The sequence below is a fragment of the Oryctolagus cuniculus genome, chromosome 7 (assembly GCF_051225735.1).
Source record: "Oryctolagus cuniculus isolate XC-2025 breed Fujian yellow rabbit chromosome 7, ASM5122573v1, whole genome shotgun sequence".
NCBI lineage: Eukaryota > Metazoa > Chordata > Mammalia > Lagomorpha > Leporidae > Oryctolagus > Oryctolagus cuniculus.
This window is the reverse complement of record NC_142873.1, coordinates 95,031,971-95,053,231: the sequence shown is the minus strand read 5'-3', so window position 1 is coordinate 95,053,231 and position 21,261 is coordinate 95,031,971. Positions and strand designations below refer to the sequence as shown.

Genomic DNA, 21,261 nt, shown 5'->3' with positions numbered 1-21,261 from the left:
TTTGGAGGTACATAATCAATGAAAAAAAGATCATTTAATCTAACTTTTCTTTATTAAACTGTAATGATAAAAATAAACTCTTCCATTTTAGTTTATCTTTTACAAAAGGTGATAAATTTTAACATTGGCTAGATGCCTGCAGCAAAACGTAGTAACTACTTGGGTATTTTTAAGCAGTTTTCACCCAGCTTCTCAACTCTTCCATCTTTGGAAACCCAACAAAACGGATAGACTTATAAATCCACAGCTGGTGTGGTGTCATAGTAGACTTAAATTGGAAGTTAGGCTTTATTCATCAAAGTGCGCCACATAAAGAAATGAGATTCTGACTGCACACCAAAAAAAAAGCTTCCTGAGGGTTTGACTCATCCTAAAGAAATGATAGCATATCCAAATGGGAGGTATTCATCTTTTTGCTCCATTTGGTGCAGTACAGATATTAGCATTTTCCTCAATGTGTAGTTCATTTTGTGATTAGTGAGATTCAATGCACCAGTGAAGAATGAGGCTGAATATTGAGATAATGCAGTTCTCAGAATCTAGGACATCAGAGGTGCTTGATTAAACTGTTGACCCCCAATATCATATTGAGTATGAAAGCAGAGAGTACACAAAGAGGACCACAGGACAGCTGAAGAAAGCACTTTATGCAAGAGGATGCTAAAACCCCGGCAGCTCCGTGACGGCTGGGTGTTGGCAGACATCAGTAGAACTCTCAGCCCTTGGGCCCTTCTCATCCAATGAAAGATTCTTGTCTGGTGGGGGTAAGAGTGAGGCTTGCCCATCATCCCAAACTGTGCATCATAAAATGCATGGAAAATGTTTTTCAGAAGGCCAAGGTAAATCAGCTGAAGCCCATCCACAGAGCTCCTGTGACCTAAAACAGTTTTTGGCTTCATGTTCATTGCACTAAATGCCCTTGGACCTGAGATAGTTACGACATTTGAGTAATAACCTCTTTGCAGCCTTGGAATATTTATTGCAATTTGCTCTTTGAGTCAAAGTTGTCGTGTCAATGAGTTGTAAATCTGATCTGAAAATTGTTCACAATGCCAGAGTTCATTGTCTAAAACAGGCATTGACTAATAGGAAAGATTGCAGAAAAGCAGGGAAGCTGTTTTTTTGGCTGTTTCTGGTTGGAGTTGTTGTGTGCTTTTCTCATCCGTTATCCATGCTGAGTTCTGCATTATGTCCTGAAAAAAGAAATTTACCCTACAGACCAAACCCCAATTGCAAGGTGCAGAGATGGAGTTGTAATTGACATGGCAATGCTTCAAGGTTTTACCAGTGCCTCTGATTACTCCCTACATGTCACGTGCGTCATCACAAGCAGAGCAGATTTCCCAAACGAATGCAGAGAGGGGACTGTTAATTTACTAATATTTTGCATGGAGGTGAAATGCCGTTGCCTGTAATTGAGGGAGTCGATAATGATGTGGATGACAGCCTATAACCTCACTTCCTAGAACCAAATGGGCTTTAAGATAAATGCCTCTAATTACTGGGGGAAAACTTGCCTTGCAAAGTCACCTTTTGAAAAACATTGAACACAAACAGGTTGAGGTCTGGGGAATATAATTGGAAGATTAGTCTGACAGCAGAGCGCTTGCTGCATCCTGAAACATGTGTCTTCTTTCAGAACCTGGATCACAGTTCACTTTAGTAATTAAAATCTATTTGTAGCACTTCTGCTTTTAAGGGTGAGTTAAGGGATAAAAAATGATGACTGTTATTAATCTTAGGCATTTTAAGATTTTTAATGAAAATCTGAGCGTTAGTAGTTCTAAATGAAATACTGCCTTTTCTTTGTACTGCTTTTTTCTTTTTCTTCTGCTTGCCTCTCCTAAGTGATTCGCTTATTCATTGAGTAAATATTTATACAGAACCAAGATACACCGCTAGGTAGCAGGGTGCAAAGCTAAATAAGCAAAGTGTGAGGATCTTCATTTTATTCGCTGACATATTGAACACTGCCTGCCTGGTACACAGTAAGTTCCCTGTAAAGGAGCAGAGCGTAGAGTCTGTTGGAAAGAGACATCGAACGATGGATTATGGAGTGTGGTGACTGTTAGCAGCTGGGAGGACCGTGGTGAGTTATTAAGTGTGAGAATGTGCAGGGTGCTTCACACAGGTGAGGGATTGGAACTCTCTGAGATGAACAGAACAGAGTGGCTCTCCCTACCACCACATAGGGTAGATCATTTCTCTGTGCAAGGTCCTGAAGGATTACAGGGACCACCTCATCTTGGTGCCCCTCTTCCCTAGGGCTTTGAAGTCTGATACCTCTCGCTTGAAACCCCAGCTTCACAGTCAATGTATTTCGTGATGCCCCCCAACGTACAAACCTTTAGGTCTTTCTCTGTCACTGCATTGGAGATGATGTTACCTACCCTGTGTTGTCATGTCGGCTAAAAGAGAATATGTGCAACATGACCAACAATAAGATTGTCTTTAAGATGCAGCCTTTTTACTGCTTCAGATTCCAGCTCATCACCTACCCCCACCCCCTGCAACCTCCTGCGGGTTACTCGTCTTCCCTGTGACTCATATACTTTACCTGCAAAACTGGTGTAACCATCAATCCTACCTCAGAGTGATTATGAGGGTTAAATAGAGGCCAGGTGCTTAGAACAGCACTTGGAACATTGTAAGGGTAATTTACATGACTGATATTATTTTTATGATTTTTTATTTCTTCCTGTCTGTTCCTTGCACTGTAATGATTATCTTTTTTTTTTTTTATTTTTTTATTTTTGACAGGCAGAGTGGACAGTGAGAGAGAGAGACAGAGAGAGAAAGGTCTTCCTTTGCCGTTGGTTCACCCTCCAATGGCCGCCGCTGCAGCCGGCGCACCGCGCTGATCCGATGGCAGGAGCCAGGAGCCAGGTGCTTTTCCTGGTCTCCCATGGGGTGCAGGGCCCAAGCACCTGGGCCATCCTCCACTGCACTCCCGGGCCACAGCAGAGAGCTGGCCTGGAAGAGGGGCAACCGGGACAGAATCCGGCGCCCCAACCGGGATTAGAACCCGGTGTGCCGGCGCCGCAAGGTGGAGGATTAGCCTATTGAGCCACGGCGCCGGCCCTGTAATGATTATCTTTTAGAACCTACAGTTACCTCGGACAATTCTGGGCTCTTTGAGGGAACTCTGTTGATTGTTCTCTAATGGATAGGTTATTGAAGAAATCCAAATGAGTAATTTAGATTTTTTAAACTTTGTGCTCAATTTACTTTTTAAGGTGTCTGTTAATCAGTTGTAAAGTTAATCATAGGTTTTCTTTAATGTCTCTATTATTCCTATAATCATGCCATGGAATGTCTGTGAATAATGACCTTGAATTGTAACAGGTGTCAGTCAATTTTTACTTCTTTTTACTTCATCAGTTACAGTGTATCTGTTGGTAGATTAGACTAAAGGACAATACTAGTTTGACAGAAAAACGAATAAAGATAGCAAGGGAAATGATTGCATTGCCTGAATATTATATTTTATTGATAATGGTTCCCATCACATGGACCTCTTTATTTCTGAATTTTTTTATTTGGCAGACAGAGAGCTCTTACCCATTGGTTCACTCTCCAATGCCTGAAATGGCCAGGGCTGGGCAAGGCCAAAGTTGGGGGGGGGGTACTTAACTCAGGTCTCAATGTGTGGGACAGGGGCCCAATCACTTGAGCCATCATTGCTGACCCCCAGGATCCACATTAGCAAGAAACTGGAATCGAGAGCAGAGCCAGGACTTGAACCCAGGCATTGCAATATGGGAGGCAATTGCCTTATTCAGTGTTTTAACCACTAGAACAAACTCCTGTCCCTATTTTTATTCTTTTATTTTACATTTCTGTATACAGCTAGATATGCAAGTATGAATGAAAATTATGTGAAATCATAAGACTTGTATGAGGATATTAGGAACATCTTCATAGAATCTTCTCAAACAGGTATATATGTTGTTTTCAGCTTACTGTAGGACTGGATATAATTTCCCATTATGTTTTTTTAAATATTTATTTATTTATTTGAAAGTCAGAGTTACACAGAGAGAAGAGAGGCGGGGGGGGCGGGGTTCACTTCCCAGTTGGCCACAATAGCTGGAGCTGCACCAATCCAAAGCCAGGAGCCAGGAGCTTTTTCCCGGTCTCCCACATGGGTGGGGGCCCAAGGACTTGGGCCATCTTCTACTGCTTTCCCAGGCCATAGCAGAGAACTGGATCAGAAGAGGAGCAGCTGGAACTAGAACCAGTGCCCATATGGGATGCCGGCGCTTCAGGCCAGGGCATTAACCTGCTGTGAAACAGCACCAGCCCCTTCCCATTATGTTTTACAGCTTTATGTCTGTGAATGAAGATTAAGGAGTTGTGCATTCCCAAAGTTTGTCATAAGTTTGGAGTTTGTCTGCTGTTTCCTAGTGTCAGTCAGGTCTCATAATATTTTGTAGCACTTACACTTGGTAAAACTGTGTAATTCTTATTTTTGTTTTTAAAAGATGTATTTATTTATTTATTTATTTGAAAGACAGAGTTACAGAGATGCAGAGGCAGAGAGAGAGAGAGAGATCTTCCACCCACTGGTTCAAACCCCAAATGGCTGCAACAGCTGGAACCAGACCAATCCAAAGCCAGGAGCCAGAAGCTTCTGCTGGGTCTCTCATGTGGGTAAAGGGGCCCAAGGACTTGGGCCATCTTCCACTGCTTTCCCAGACCATAGCAGAGAGCTGAATCAGAAGTGGAGCAGCCAGGTCTTGAACTGGTGCCCATATGGGACGCTGGTACTGCAGGCTCGGTTTTACCCACTCACCATAGTGCCAGCCCAAAACTGTGTAACTCTTACACAACAGCCAGGACTGACCAGATTGAAGCCAGGAGCCAGGGGCTTCTTGTGAGTCTCTCACGTGGGTTGAAGAGGCCCAATCATTTGGACCATCTTCCACTGCTTTCCAAGGTGCATTAGCAGGGAACTGGATAAAAAGAGGAGCAGTCCAGACTCAAACCAGCACCCATATGGGATACCAGCACCATAGGCCGCGGCTTTACCCACTATGCTACAACACCAGCCCCAATAATTTTTTATCTTTATTTTAAAAACTTTGAAAGTCAAAAACTCTCATCTTTTTTTATTACTCCTCATCGAGCTGGAACGCTTTTCAAAGAAAACAGTTAGGACAGGTCAAATCTTTTAAAAAATATGTGCAATTCTGTTTGTTTTTAAAGACATGAGTATTTTTAAGTGCTTGAAAAATAACGGGAAAGCTTTAATATTTGTTATTTTCTAAAATTCATTCAAAGCCTTGTGCCTTTGGATGTTCTATTCAGCCAGAAAAAAACACGCAACTTACTGGAGAAATGGTCACAAGCTCATGTGTATTGAATAAATGCTGCTTCCTAGGGATGATAACCATTGAAAATCCACCTTTACCTTTAGATTGAGAAGTAAGCAAAGGGTCATTTTTCTTCTGGACTTTTAGTGGGAAGAAGCAGGAGAAGTATAACTTAAAATGAGCAGGAGGGATGTACGAAGAGATCCACTGATTCATACACAGATTACCAAATGGATCTCTTCAGCCAGGATAAGCATGGGCTGAAAAATGTCAAAATCAGGATTATTTTTTATTTATCAGTACCAATTTTCCACTGAATGGACAAGGAACCATAGCAAGATCATACTAGTATATAGAAAGATAAATAGATCAGTGATCCCTAACTTTAGTATTTGATAACAGATCAGGAAAAAATATTTATTTATTTTTTAAACAAGCGGAGTGGACAGTGAGAGAGAGAGAGAGAGAGAGAGAGAGAGAAAGGTCTTCCTTTTGATGTTGGTTCACCCTCCAACAGCTGCCGCGGCTGGCACGCTGCAGCCGGTGCACCGCGCTGATCCGATGGCAGGAGCCAGGTGCTTCTCCTGGTCTCCCATGGGGTGCAGGGCCCAAGCACCTGGGCCATCCTCCACTGCACTCCCGGGCCACAGCAGAGAGCTGGCCTGGAAGAGGGGCAACCAGGACAGAACCCGGCAGCCCGACCGGGACTAGAACCTGGTGTGCCAGCGCCACAAGGCGGAGGATTAGCCTAGTGAGCCGCGGCGCTGGCCGAAAAAATATTTTTTAAGATGGGGCTAAGATGAAATTGACTTTTTAAATTTTTTTTTAAAGTAAAGGCATTAGGCCGGCGCCGCGGCTCACTAGGCTAATCCTCCACCTTGCAGCTCGAGCACATTGGGTTCTAGTCCCGGTCGGGGCGCCGGATTCTGTCCTGGTTGCCCCTCTTCCAGGCCAGCTCTCTGCTGTGGCCCTGGAGTGCAGTGGAGGATGGCCCAAGTGCTTGGGCCCTGCACCCCATGGGAGACCAGGAGAAGTACCAGGCTCCTGCCATCAGATCAGCGTGGTGCGCCGGCCGCAGCGCGCTGGCCGCGGCGGCCGTTGGAGGGTGAACCAACGGCAAAAGGAAGACCTTTCTCTCTGTCTCTCTCTCTCACTGTCCACTCTGCCTGTCAAAAAAAAAAAAAAAAAGTAAAGGCATTAGAAAAAGGCACCATCTCTCATTGCCATTGTTTGAAAGGTATATTTTTAACACAAAATATATTAGGGATGATATAGCTACAAATAAAGCCTCAAATACTTGGTTTTTACCAAAACTCTCAACATTTGCCTTATTTCTCTCATTTTGCTATGGGTCAGGGATACTTCATCACAAACTAACATCAGTGCCAGGAACCAATGACATAGAGAACTCATCCTTGTCCAAACCATATTTATTTATTCTCCAGACATTGGCCCCGAGCACCAGATAACCTCATTTGCTCTGTAATTGCCTAATTTTTCCCATATCACTTCCTTCACATTTGAGATTCCCTTCATTATGTACTCCAGACTTGTCACTAAAATGACGTAATTCTCATCCCATCAGACACTCCTACTCAAAGGAAAAATAAAGAATAGTAAACATTAATGTAGACAGAATTGTCAAATAATCATTTGCTAATTACCTTGAAACTTAATAGAAATCACTCATAACATTTAAACACAAGTACACTGATCCCTAAACTCTCGATGCACAGACAATGATGAATTACCAACGAACTCAATTGCATCACTGTACAGGGCAGTGGAAATTGAAGAAAAGAAAAGCCTAGGGAGAAATAAGCAAAATAAATCCCCAGGAGATGCAACAACCCACCTAAACATAAGAAAGACAGAGAAAACATTCGATGCCAATTTCTCCAAAACAAGCCCATCCTCCTAAAGAAGGAGGAAAATCATTACTGCTTTTCAGTGGGTAAGAGGTTGGTAAATTTGCAATGTGTAACATATAATGAAGCTGTATTTCCATTACCACTGATGCATTGTATCCCATTTTAATATCCATTATCCTGTACCTGAAAGCTCCTTGAAATTCCTATTTGGTGGATTTCATAGCTAAGAAAAGAGTCAAGTCCGAGGTGGAGTTTAGATTTCAAAGGCTAGAAAGTAACAAAGACAATAGAAATATTCCGGAAGGTATTTACTTGGATAACAACAATGGATATGTGCACCTGAATATATGACCCTCGAAATTGCTTTCTAGTTGGCTCACAGTATTTTGAAATTAAGTAGACAGTGCCTTCTGGCATGAAACCTGATACAGATAGAACCTCAATATCAAATCCCAGAAGTAACATGAAAACCTGAGAAATATCCATTTTGACTTTAATAAAGAGCAGTTTGTAAGGAATCACATTCCTTGGGCAATAAGCATTTATCAACTCCTGCTGTGTGGAGAGTTAGCAAGACAGTGCTTCTCTGAAAGTACTGTGCTTACTTCAGCAGGGCAACATCTGTGTTACTCTTTTCACACAGGTCTTTGCAGTCTTGGTTTTAAAATAGCCAGAACTAAACTGAAAAGTGCGTCTTATTACCTTCATAAACTGTCATTATCAAGGGCTCTAAAAGCTAAAATACTATGATGCAAGTTTGTTTTTTCAACTTTTATTTAATAAATATAAATTTCCAAAGTACAACTTTTGGATTATAGCAGCTTTTTCCCCCCATAACCTCCCTCCCACCTGCAGCCATCCCATCTTCCACTCCCTCTCCCATCCCATTCTTCATCAAGGTTCATTTTCAATTAGCTTTATATACAGAAGACCAACTCTATAATATAGAGATTTCAACAGTTTGCACCCACACAGACACACAAAGTATAAAGTACTGTTTGAGTAGTAGTTTTACCGTTAATTTGCATAGTACTACACATTAAGGTCAGAGATCCTACATGGGGAGCAAGTGCACAGTGACTCCTGTTGTTGATTTAACAATTGACACTCTTTTTCATGACATCAGTAATCACCCGAGGCTCTTGTCATGAGCTGCCAAGGCTATGGAAGCCTCTGAGTTCACAAACTCCGATCTTATTTAGACAAGGCTGGAGTCAAAGTGAAAGTTCTCTCCTCCCTTCAGAGAAAGGTACCTCCTTCTTTGATGGCCCCTTCTTTCCACTGGATCTCACTCACAGAGATCTTTCATTTAGGTCATTTTTTTTTTTTTTTGCCACAGTGCCTTGGCTTTCCATGCCTGTGACACTCTCATGGGCTTTTTAGCCAGAACCAAATGCCTTAAGGGCTGATTCTGAGGCCAGAGTGCTGTTTAGGACATCTGCCATTCTATGAGTCTGCTGTGTATCCTGCTTTCCATGTAGGATCATTCTCTCCTTTTTAATTCTATCAATTATTATTTGCAGACACTGGTCTTATTTATGTAATCCCTTTGACACTAAATTCTATCTTTTTTATCAATTATGAACTTAAACTGATCACTTTAACAAGTAAGATGGCATTGGTACATGCCACCTTGATGGAATTGAATTGGAATCACCCTGGCACGTTTCTAGCTCTACCATTAGGGCCAAGTCCAAGTGATCATGTGCTGAACTGTACATCTCCTCCCTCTCTTATTCCCACTCTTATATTTAACAGGGATCACTTTTCAGTTAATTTTAAATGCCTATTGTGTGTTAATTAAAGAGTTCAACCAATGGTATTAAATAGAACAAAAAAATACTAAAAGGAATAAAATAGTAAGTTGTTCCTTGACAGCGAAGACAAGGGCTGATCTAGTCATTGTTTCTCATAGTGTCCATTTCACTTCTACAGATTTCCTTTTAGGTGCTCAGTTAGTTGTCACCAATCAGGGAGAACATATGATATTTGTCCCTTTGGGACTGGCTTATTTCACTCAGCATGATGTTTTCCAGATTCCTCCATTTTGTTGCAAATGACCGGATTTCATTTTTTTTTACTGCTGTATAGTATTCTATAGAGTACATGTCCCTTAATTTCTTTATCCAGTCTTCTGTTGATGGGCATTTGGGTTGATTCCAGGTCTTAGCTATTGTGAATTGAGCTGCAATAAACATTAATGTCCAGACTGCTTTTTTGTTTGCCAATTTAAATTCCTTTGGGTAAATTCCAAGGAGTGGAATGGCTGGGTTGTATGGTAGGGTTATCTTCAGGTTACTGAGGAATCTCTAAACTGTCTTCCATAGTAGCTTTACCAGTTTTCATTCCCACCAACAGTGGATTAGTGTCCCTTTTTCCCCCTTGCCAGCACCTGTTCCAAGAGTGGGATGGCTAGGTTGTATGGTAGGATTATACTCAGGTTTCTGAGGAATCTCTAAACTGTCTTCCATAGTAGCTTTACCAGTTTTCATTCCCACCAACAGTGGATTAGTGTCCCTTTTTCCTCCTTGCCAGCACCTGTTCTTAATTGATTGATGTATATAAGCCATTCTAACCGGGGTGAGGTGACACCTCATTGTGGTTTTGATTTGCGTTTCCCTGATTGCTAGTGATCTTGAACATTTTTTCATGTGTCTGTTGGCCATTTGGATTTCCTCTTTTGAAAAATGTCTATTGAGGTCCTTGGCCCATCTCTTAAGTGGGTTGTTTGTTTTGTTAGTGTGGTGTTTCTTGATCTCTTTGTAGATTCTGGTTATTAAACCTTTATCAGTTGCATAGTTTGCAAATATTTTTTCCCATTCTGTCGGTTGCCTCTTCACTTTCCTGACTGTTTCTTTTGCAGTACAGAAACTTCTCAATTTGATGTAATCCCAATTGTTAATTTTGGCTTTGACTGCCTGTGCCTCCAGGGTCTTTTCCAGGAAGTCTTTGCTGGTGCCAATATCTTGCAGGGTTTCTCCAATGCTAATAATTTGATGGGGTTGGGTCATAGATTTAGATCTTTAATCCATGTTGAGTGGATTTTTGTGTAAGTTGTAAGGTAGGGGTCTTGCTTCATGCTTCTGCATGTGGAAATCCAGTTTTCCCAGAACCATTTGTTGAATAGAATGTATGATGCTAGTTTTGTTCCACGATTTTTTAAATTTATTTTTTTGAAAGAGTTGCGGGGGTTGGGAGGAGAGGAGAGAGAGATCTTCCATCTACTAGTTCACTCCCACAATGGGCCAGTCCGAAGCCAGACCCTCTTCTGGTTCTCCCACATGGGTCACAGGGGCCCAAGCACATGGGCAATCTTCTACTGCTTTCCCAGGCCATAGCAGAGAGCTGGATTGGAAGTGGAGCAGCCAGGACATGAACCAGCACCCATATGGATGCCGGCACTGCAAGGAGCAGCTTTACCGGCTATGCCACAGTGCCAGAAACCCATGATCTTTTATGAAAATTAAAGCATTGAGAGATGAAGCCATTTGCCCACAAAATGGCACCACATACAATCCATACACATCCAATCCTGGAGGGAAGATTATGCTGATTCCTAAATAGCATCAAACAAGCAGATTCCAGCTTCCAGATTTATAGTTCATTTCCACGTTCTATCCCTATAACAAGAAAATGCCCTGACTCACAACTTTCCGTACCCAAAGCTCGCTCAGTATCAGTCCTATTCACACTCTGTAGGCAGACAGCAAACCAAATGAGATGCAAATGCATCTTATTTCCAAGCTGAAGATTGGTGCCGATTAAATGGCAATCCCGTTGTCAGCACCTGGTAATAAGAACTCTCACACAAACAAATGCAATGTTCTCAGCTATACAAGCGTTTATAGACAAAATGAGACTCTAAAGAAAATACACAGGGCTAGCACTGTGGCATAACAGCCCACCCATGTGGGAGACTCAGAAAAAGCCCCTGGCTCCTGGCTTTGGATCAGCGCAGCTCTAGCTGTTGCAGCCAATTTGGGAAATGAACCAGCAGATGGAAGTTCTCTCTCTCTCTCTTTCTCTCTCTCTGCCTCTTGTTCTCTCTCTGTGTAACTCTGACTTTCAAATAAATAAATAAATCTTTAAAAATAAAAATACACAGTCTCCCTCACACCAAAAAAAGGATGTCAAATATTTTTCTATGGATTTTATTAGTATAGACTTCCATGAAATAGAATCCAAAACAGTTCCATGAACAACTTTTAACAGCTTATGTATGAAGCAGGGACCTCATATGATAACTATGAAATAAAGGAGGACACAATCAACATACTATTCAAGTGAACACAATTGGAAGATTCGCATTAAGAAAACCGCAGTTCCAACTACTACTCTAACACACTTGAGTTAAGGTCTGTCTTGTTTCTACAAACTGGCTGTCACAACAATTTGTCTTTGTAATTTGTATTAAACTAAGAAAACAGATTTGTAAATAGTTGATAGGCAAATGTCATACTAAAGCTTCTGGTTTCACCCTACCATTCTTGACAGGAACACACACACACACACAGACACACACACATTTTCAGTTGACTGATTCTCCAGGAGACAACTCAGTGATGAAAGCAAGTTTAACAACAGTGTCAGTGAATGTTCCAGACTTCTAGAATTAGATCTCCATTTGCTTTAAAATATTGTACTGAGACTTACTGGGAACATGAGTAAGAAAAGAATATTGTTGTTGAAGTTCTTGGACTAAATTTTTCTTAGTTTAAGGCCCGACTAATTGACATTGATCATTATCACTAAAGAGAAATGGTACTACAGATTAACGTGACCTCTTGTCTCAAAAAAAGAAGACAAAAGAAAATACAAAGACAAAAGAAGATACAAAAAACTATTATAAATAGATTATGCCTTAAAAAAGCAATAGTGAACAATTCCTGGATGTTTAATATATACCTGGTACAATTCAAAATGCTTCACGTATGGTAGCTTGTTAATTCTTACAGCATCTCCACAAAGTGAGCATTATTATCATATCCATTTTGTGAATGGAAAACTGAAGTACATGAAGGGGTGATTTTCCCAGGATCCCACATGAGCCGTGAAGTCCCGGTCCAGACCCAGGCCTCTGGCCCCAGAGGCTGTCCTTGTGATTGGCATGTTGTCCCTTCACTAAAACAAGACACTTGTGCACTCTGGACCTTGAAGAGACAGCCCATTAACTGCCTTCTCTGGGCATTTAGATTTGATAAGCATCTCTATTCAGCTATAATCTCTTCACTTTTGTTTTTCAGAAAAGAATAACGAGAAAATTAATTCAGTTGGTACATTGCATTAAGAAGTTTTTTAAAAAGCAATTTTACTAGGTAATGGATGTAAAATAATAAAAATGTTTATCAATTTGATTAATTTGATTACACATTAAAAGCAAGGGACTTTTAACCACAAATGCCCCTTTGTTGGGCTTTGGGTTTTTGTTTCCCTGCACTATCTGGCCTCTTCTCACCATGCTCCCTTCTTCTGCAGGCAAACCCTGTCCTCATGTACCTTGAGTCTCAGGGCCACCTCCCCCATTATAGTAGCCCTTCCACTGTCATTCATTTGACTGATTTCATTGAGGGTCAATATATTCATGATGGCCTTTACATCAGACAACAGTGGTCCTTCTTTCATTCAATAACCATCATGTTACCACTCCAAACAGTAACCCTTTCCCATGCACCAGGCACCACCTCAAGCACCATAGGGAATACAGAGATGAGATGGAGCCAGATCCTGCTTTCATGGGGCTTGTGGTATAGGCACACAGGTGACCTAAACATAAATCAGTTGAACACAGCACAGGAGGGGCTAAGTGCCACCACACAGAGGTCTCCTAAATAGGCCAGGAATGATTCAAGGGCAAGGGGAGACTAGGGAAGGCTCCACTGCAAACCTTGGTCCTTGAGAGCAGAGAAGAGTTGAAGTCCAGAAATAGGAACAAGGGGCCACTATAAGCATGCAGTGTACGTGTTGAATAGAGCTGGAGGCTGTGAGAATTAGAAACCAAGGGACTGTTGTGCTAAAAACTGCCTGAGAAGGACACTGACATGCTAAGGCTAGCAGGAAGGGCTATCCTATGGTCAGGGCCAGCTTAAAAGGCTCTGGATAAGGGAGTGATGTGACCAGAAACACCAAGCTGTGTGTACAACAGGGAATGGAAGAGGCAACTGGAAAGGACACGATAGAGGCCTGGGCTGGATAGGGACTGCGTAATGGGTCTTCCTTGTCTCATCTGGCACCAGCGGCCAACACGGAAGTAGCTCAAAAAGTGATCTTAGGAAAAGCAGTACTCTTGAGTCACTGCACATGAGGTATACTGATCATTTTACCTCATTAGCCATTTCGAGTCCCCATTTGGACAGTGTGTGTGGTAGGGTTGAAAGGCAAGGGGACAGGAAAGGAAAAGTAATGTAGAGTCGTCCCCTCTTACCTGTGAGGGACGCATTCCAAGACCCACAGTGCATGCCTGAAATCACAGACAGTACCGCACCCTATATGTAGTGTTCTTTCCTATACTTACACCTCCATGATGAAGTGTACTTTAGAAATTAGGCACAGTAAGAGATGATAACTAAGAATGAAATAGAGCAGTGATAACAGTGCACTACAGTAAGGTTATGGGACTGTGGTCTGTGTCACACAGAATCTTACAGTACTGGACTCGTCCTTAGGAGGCTGTGAATGCTACGGGGCTACGTGATGAGATGAAGCAAGGCCCATTGCTTTCTGGCACAACATATTATCATCCAAACACATTTTCTGTGTGTCTCTAATCCACAAGTTTAATGCCTTTTCCATCTAAACTAAGCATGTACATTTTATGACTGTAATTTTTACATTTTGAAGTGTAGCTGTAAAATTAGCATAGATTTTTTTTTGCCATCTTCACAACTTCACAGTGGATTTGTTCTTGTGGTAAATCTTAGCAACTGCCACATAGGGGCTTTTATCTCTCTTTAAGTTGAGAACTTTCACCTTTTCTCTCAAAGGAGGCATTTGACACCATCTCTTCAGCATATGTAAACACCAGAATCATGGCTCTTGTGCTTTGGGGCCATTATTAAACTAAAGGGGCTACTTGACCAAACAACTGTGATAGCCAACAGTCAATCTGATAACCAAGATGATGACTAAGTGACTTGAGGGTGGGTAGAGTACTTAATGTGGACACGTTGGATACAAAAATGATTCGTGTCCTGGGTAGGGCACAGTGGGATTGTGAGAAATTTCGTAACACTACTCAAAATGGTGCACGATTTAAAACTCAGGAGGGGCCGGCACCATGGCTCACTTTGTTAATCCTCCGCCTGCGTTGCCGGCATCCCATATGGGAGCCGGATTCTAGTCCCGGTTGCTCCTCTTCCAGTCCAGCTCTCAGCTGTGGCCCAGGAAGGCAGTGGAGGATGGCCCAAGTGCTTGGGCCCCTGCACCCACATGGGAGACCAGGAGGAAGCACCTGGCACCTGGCTTCGGATTGGCGCAGTGCTGGCCGTAGTGGCCATTTGGGGAGTAAACCAACGTAAGGAAGACCTTTCTCTTTGTCCCTCTCTCACTGTCTATAACTCTACCTGTCAAATAAATAAAAAAAAAACTCAGGAATTGTTTATTTACAGAATTTAATATTTTTGGACTGTGGTTGACCACAAACAACTGAGATCATGGGGAATAAAACCATGGATGTGGGAACTTCTTCATCAAGCACTCCTGAGAAGCTCAAGCCCAGTAAAGTGACATTAAAATACACACAAAAAGATAACAGAGTCAGTTGAATTGCCAATTGTTCTTTCCACAAATAATTGCTTCAAAATAATTCATTGAGTAAATGAATTAATCAATTAAGTGAAACATTATAGGTATATTTAGAATCGCTTCCTTTTAGGCAGCCCTACATCTTATAACTGTGAGAAAATTATCCATGAAAGTACTGCATAGTAATTAGTTATCACCAAAAATGAAAAGTTTATATCTGTTAGGGTGTGTTTCATTACAAGTAATAGAATTGCTGAAGAACTATGTCTTAAACAAGCAGGTTTATTTGGCTTGTGTAAAATAAATGCAGACATGAATAAGCCAGGACTGTTCAATGACTAAATGGTATCATCAGGGATCCAATATCCTTATATTTTAGTGTTCTGCTGTCTTTAATTTTTCTCATGGTGACAAAATGGCTGTTGCTGCTGCAGTGATCAAATCCTTATTCCACATAGTAAAGAGGTGTTAGGGCAAAGGGCTAGCAAGCCACAGCTACTGTCCTTCAATAGGAAAGCAAAAAAGCTTTCTCATAAACCCCCTCATCCTCCCTCATTGAGTTGCACTTAGGACTTGTTGGTTGGAATGGAGACACCTGTTTCCCCTTCCTTCAAGGAAAGCTGCAAAATGGAGTGCATAGAGCCCCTGGCTTACAGTGACTCAGCCTGTGGTTTTTCAGCTTTACAGTGGGGTGAACACAGTATGCATTCTGTACAGTATGAAACTGTACTTTGAATTATGAATGTTGATCTTTTCCTGTATGATACTCTCGCATGTTGCTGGGCAGTGAGAGTGAGCCACAGCTCCCATCCACATGCTCACAAAGGCAAACAGTCAGTGCTCTCCAGTGCTCTGTGCTGCTAAGCTAAACTCTGATGTTTGCTCAGTTATGTGTGTTCAATGCAGTTTTGACTTAGGCATTTTCAGTTTATGATGCGTTTGTCAGGATGCAGCCCCATCGTAAGTCGAGGAGCATCTATATTCTAGCTTCCCAGTCTCTGATGTGGAAGGCAAAGGAGCAAAGAGCTAGAATAAGGAGAGTAACTCATCTACAAAAACACTACAAGGTGTTGGAGTTTTTTTAATGCACTTTTTCTGTTTAAAAAGATATGCTGAAATAGTAATTCCATCAAAAAAATGGGTAAGCTAGGGAGTGTGCTTAATAATAATAGTGGCTTTCCCAAAAGCATCCTTAATATGCAAAGCTCTTGGTTCACTTTATTCTCATATCTACTTCTCACAACAGTCTATTAAGGTTATTCAAGGAAATGGAGACTCAGAGAGACTCAAGAACAGGTTGTAAATCTCAGAGCCAATAAATAAGAGAACAGGGGCCTGAACTAAGTCTTATCTCACAGGGTTCTGTTTATAACAGAGGATGGAGCCAACACCTGTGTCCCAGTAGATTGTTAGCTCCCTGCCCAAAACATTCAGAAAAGATGTTGATAATGCCATCTGTCTTTTTTTTTAAGATTTATGCATTTATATGAAATGTAGAGTTATATAGAGAGAGATCTTCCATCCGCTGGTTCACTCCTCGGGTGGCTGCAATAGCCAGAGCTGGGCCAGGCCCAAACCAGGAGCCAGAAGCTTCAGCCAGGTCTCCCACACTGGTATAAGCATTTGGGCCCTATTCAGCTGCTTTCCCAGATGCATTAGCAAGGAGCTGGATCAGAAGTGGAGTAGCCAGGAATCAAACCGGTGCCTATATGGCACAGGAGGCAGCTTAAACCACTACACCACAACACTGGCACGAGTAATGCCATATTAATGTGACCAGCAAGATGTCGAATGGGAAGTAGTGATATCTTTTGAAAGGTAAAATGAGTATTTTGAAGGGAAAAGCAAGGGGGAAGTTTTTGTAAGACAAACAAGGAAGCAAAGGAAAATTTAACTGGAAACTGTTAGCATTTGACTTATTTTGGTGTATTCTGCTGGAAAATACCAAATTACATATCTATAAGCTGAATGGTGGCTTCTGATTTGTTAGCCATTAGTTTCATGTTTTTTAGTATAGGAATTTTTAAGAAGTGGCCCAGGTTACATTTTGCCTATGTTTGCAAATCAAACAAGATTAAGGTCACTTAAGAAGCTTGTCTTTATCTGCTCAGTGATTCTTCTTATTATTTGTTAAAGATTTATTTATTTATTTATTTGGAAGTCATGGTTACAGAGAGAGAGGGAGAGACAGTGAAAGAGATCTTCCATCCCCTGGTTCACTTGATTCACTCCCCAGGTGGTCACAATTGCCAGGGCTGGGCCAGACTGAAGCCAGGAGTACAGGAGCCCAAGTACCTGGGCCGCCTTCTGCTGCTTTCCAAGGCCCTTATAGAGAGCTGGATGGGAAGTGGAGCAGCAGGGACTTAAGCTGGTGCCCATATGGGATGCTGGTGTCACAGGTAGCGGCGTTACCTGCTACGCCACAGGGCTGGCCCCTAGTGATTCTTCAGACGTGATCTTCTGTTTAAATTTAGTTTACCATATCTAATTATTATTATCACAAAATGAGAAATCTAATTCTAGGAGAAGTGGGGAAGAATTCATATATGATAGCAATTGTTCTGCCAGGTGCTTTACAGATTTTTACCTTCTTCAGTCACTCACTATTCTAAAGTAGGTATTAAGATTATTTGCTGCCTTATATAACCACGTGTTTCTACTAAGGTTACCTCATTTCTGGTAAAAACAGTGTTGCTCTCCGTTCTCAGATAAATCCCAAACTATCAAACCTGACCTTTCCCCACCCACTCCATGTCCCCCTCTGGCACTCTTTCTTCCCCGTCTTTCCTGCTTTCACCGTCAGACCTAGCTGCTGCTGTCTTCTCTCCTCTGGGTCCCCATTTGTCATTTTGCCTCCCACTCAGCTAGCGTCTGGAAGGCTCTTACCCAGCCCCCTCCCCAAAGGCAGTGCCTCCACCCAGTCTAACCTGACCCAGCAAGTGGGGCACAGACAGATGTGTCCACACGTCCCCACTCTGAATGGGATGCGTAGAAAGGGAAGGGAAGGAGGTAAGGTTTCCTCAGTACATCAGACCATTAATATAATTGAACAGTGTACAAAGACTACAAGACAAAGTTGTACCTACTTTCTCCATGATAACTCCAGTGGGACTGGATGAACTCAAAACACTCTGGGAAGAGGTTACTGAGTGCTTTCAAAAAAGTAACCAGGTATCTGGCGTTTCTGAATGAAGAGTCCAGAGAGTCACTGCCATAACCAAGTTCACAATTGAAAATGAGAATCAGTAGAAAGAAAAGAAAGAATTGGTGCTGGCACTTTGACGTACTGGGTGAGGCCGTCGCCTGCGGCACTTGCATACCATATGGGCGCTGGTTCAAGTCCCAGCTGCTCCACTTCCAATCCAGCTCCCTGTTAGTGCACCTGGGAGAGCAGCAGAGGATGGCCCAGGTGTTTGGGCCCCTGCACCCATGTGGAAGGCCTGCAGGAAGCTCCTGGCTCCTGGCTTCAGACCGACCCAGCCCAGCTGGCAGTTGAGGCCATTTAGGGGGTAAGCCAACAGATGGAAGACCTGTCTCTCTGTCTCTCTCTCTCTCTCTCTCTCTCTCTCTACCTCTCTCTCTCTCTCGCCTGTCTCCCTCTTTCTGTAACTCTGCCTTTCAAATAAAATAAACAAATCTTTACAAAAAAAAAAAAAAAACACAAAGAAAAGACAGACTCAAGAGTTCAACAGTTGGGAAAGAGTTGAGAAATAAACTTTAAGTTTACTTTAATCATTCTAATTTCTTGTTTAAGGAACCTAACCTAGCACAATATAAAATAATCTTGAGATTTCTAGCTAATCTGGAGTATTCAAAGATTAATGAAGATGTTGAGCTCCTATATAAAGCAGCAAACAATTCTGAATGTAAAAGGATGTCTACAGGAAGGAAGCTTGAATTGTATATATTGTAGTGAGAGGTGGACCATTCTTTTCTGTCAGCCTTTTTGGCAGGGATTGTGCAGTGAATGCAGTGGGAGCTTTAAAATATGTGTTGAATTAATGTACAAATTGATGGGTTGCATAAAATCATTCTAAAAAAATTGAGTGTAAACAAGAATGTGTTTAAATTCCATTCACTTGGAGTTTATAAGTAGCTTTTCAGTAATGTTTTAAACTTGGGTTTTTGAGAATTCACGGTTTCCCTTGCGGTCAGGTTTCTAGCCCATTGCCAATTCACAGGTTATTTGAAAGTGCCAGCAGTCGTGACAGATTTCTCAGAAAACACCACAGAGTGTTGCTTCAGACAGTTTCCACAATTGCTGTCAAATTCTAGGTCAGTGAAAAAATTTAAAATAATGGATTTTTTTCATTGAAAAAAAACTTCCTCCTTACCTAAAAATTTAATTTGAAAATGCTGAGCGTTGTGTATTGTGAGCTCTGAACTTCTGCTAAACATCTATCTCTTTACATTTAGTTGATAGTGTTTATTTTGAGTTTTTCTACTGAGACTTTGGAATTCACAACCAATTAATTAAGGCAGAAGTCCAAAAGGAAAACGTGATTCCATCAACTGAATGATTATAGCAGAAACTTCCAGCTAAACCTTGTCTGTCTCAGAAGATCTTGCAAAGCCTTAGGTGAAATTGTATTGTCTCTAGGAGTAGTGTTGACTGACTGCAGTTTAATTCTGATTGCTTGTTCAATTCATCAGTTCCATCTTAATATTAGCTAATTAGTTATCAACATTGCTTGGGTAAACAAGTCCCTAATGCTACTCTTCTACTCCACATTCTGTAAAATGACAGCCCCAACTTTAACTCTCCATTTACCACAAATTGCCTTCTAATACTTACAGTTGTTCAGAGATTGCATTCCCTTCAGCTGGGGAATGTGGCCCAGGTCCTGCCTTCTCTCCACCGTCCTCATCAACCCCACCACACTGCTTTGACCTGGGAGGGCTGTCATACTTGGGACAGCTTCTTCTGGAAGACAGATGCCCCACCTCCGTGCCCCCATAACACCTCCTTTTTTTTTTTATCCCATTCAGGCAGTTATGTCAAATAGTTATGCTATTTGACAATTCTCCCTATAATGCTGCCATCTTCTTTTTACAATTCTACAGTCTGTATAATTCTATGAGCCACAGTAGTCCCCCTGTATCCACAGGGTATATGTTCCAAGATCCCCAGTAGACAAATGATACCACAGGTAGTACTGAACTCTGTATTACTATGTTTTTCCTATACATGCATTCCTACATAAAGTTTAATTTATAAATTAGGCACAGTAAAAAAAAAAAAAAAAACTAACAAAACTGATAATAAGGGCCAGTGTTGTGGTGCAGTGAGTTAAGCCTCTGCTTGTAGCACCCACATCCCATATGAGTGCCAGTTCAAGTCCCAGCCGCCCCACTTCCACTCACATGGGAGACTGGATGAGCTCCTGGCTCCTGACTTTGGCCCTGCCCAACCCCTGTCAGTTATGACCATCTGGGGAGTCAAACTGTGGATGGAAGATCTCTTTCTTGTGTCTCTACCCCTCTTTGTCTAACTGCTTTTCAAATAAATCAATCAAGCTTTTTTAAAAAAATAACATAATAAAATATAATTAAACAAGTTATGTGGATGTGATCCCTTTCTTTTAAAATATGGAATTTTCCATCTAATATGTTCAGATCACAGGGCTAAAACTGCAGAAAGCAAAACTACACATAAGAGAAAACTACTGTATGGACTTTCTTCTTCATAATTCTGTTGTCATCTTCAATATTTTATTTCTAGCACCTAACTTGGGGCCCATAAGCTCACTTTCAATAATATATTTACCAAATTAATGGACCATATTAATATGTTGTCAATTATATTATGGCCCTCATTAAATGTGTGTATATGTTTGTGTACACTCGATATATATGAAGGAAGAAAGCAAAAAAAAAAAAAAAAAAGAAGTTTCACTTGTCAGTCTTGTTCTACATCTTCTCTGCAGTTGATCCTGACAAAGCAACACCTTTTAAGATTCCTACTCTTTACAATGCCGTATATATGCTTTATTTTCCTCTTAAAGCTTAGATCTCTTGGTTCAAAATTTGTCTTGAATTTCACATCAAATTTTCCATTTCTTTTGGTTCCATGCTTCTAAAAAGGTAAGTTAGAATTCTTTAAATGAATGCACATTTCAAAAATAATGTGCTACATTACTGAAACAAAAACTCTGGGAAGGAAATATTTTGACTGACTTATTCACCATTATTATTCCAAACTCCTAGAAGGCTTCTTGGCATGTGGTAGTTGCTCACTAAAAATGTGTTGGGTGAAGCATGGATTTAAACCTAGATTTGAAACACAAAGAGAGGAATCTAGGGGAAAAAACAAAATGGATGTCACTAGACAGGTG

At 41.4% G+C, this 21,261-nt stretch overlaps 1 protein-coding gene across 4 annotated transcripts in view; it reads left to right on the top strand.

Annotated features, from left to right (window-relative positions):
- AK5 (adenylate kinase 5) overlaps positions 1–21,261 on the top strand; it is a 283,341-nt gene that overhangs the window by 82,352 nt on the left and 179,728 nt on the right. The window lies entirely within an intron of this gene.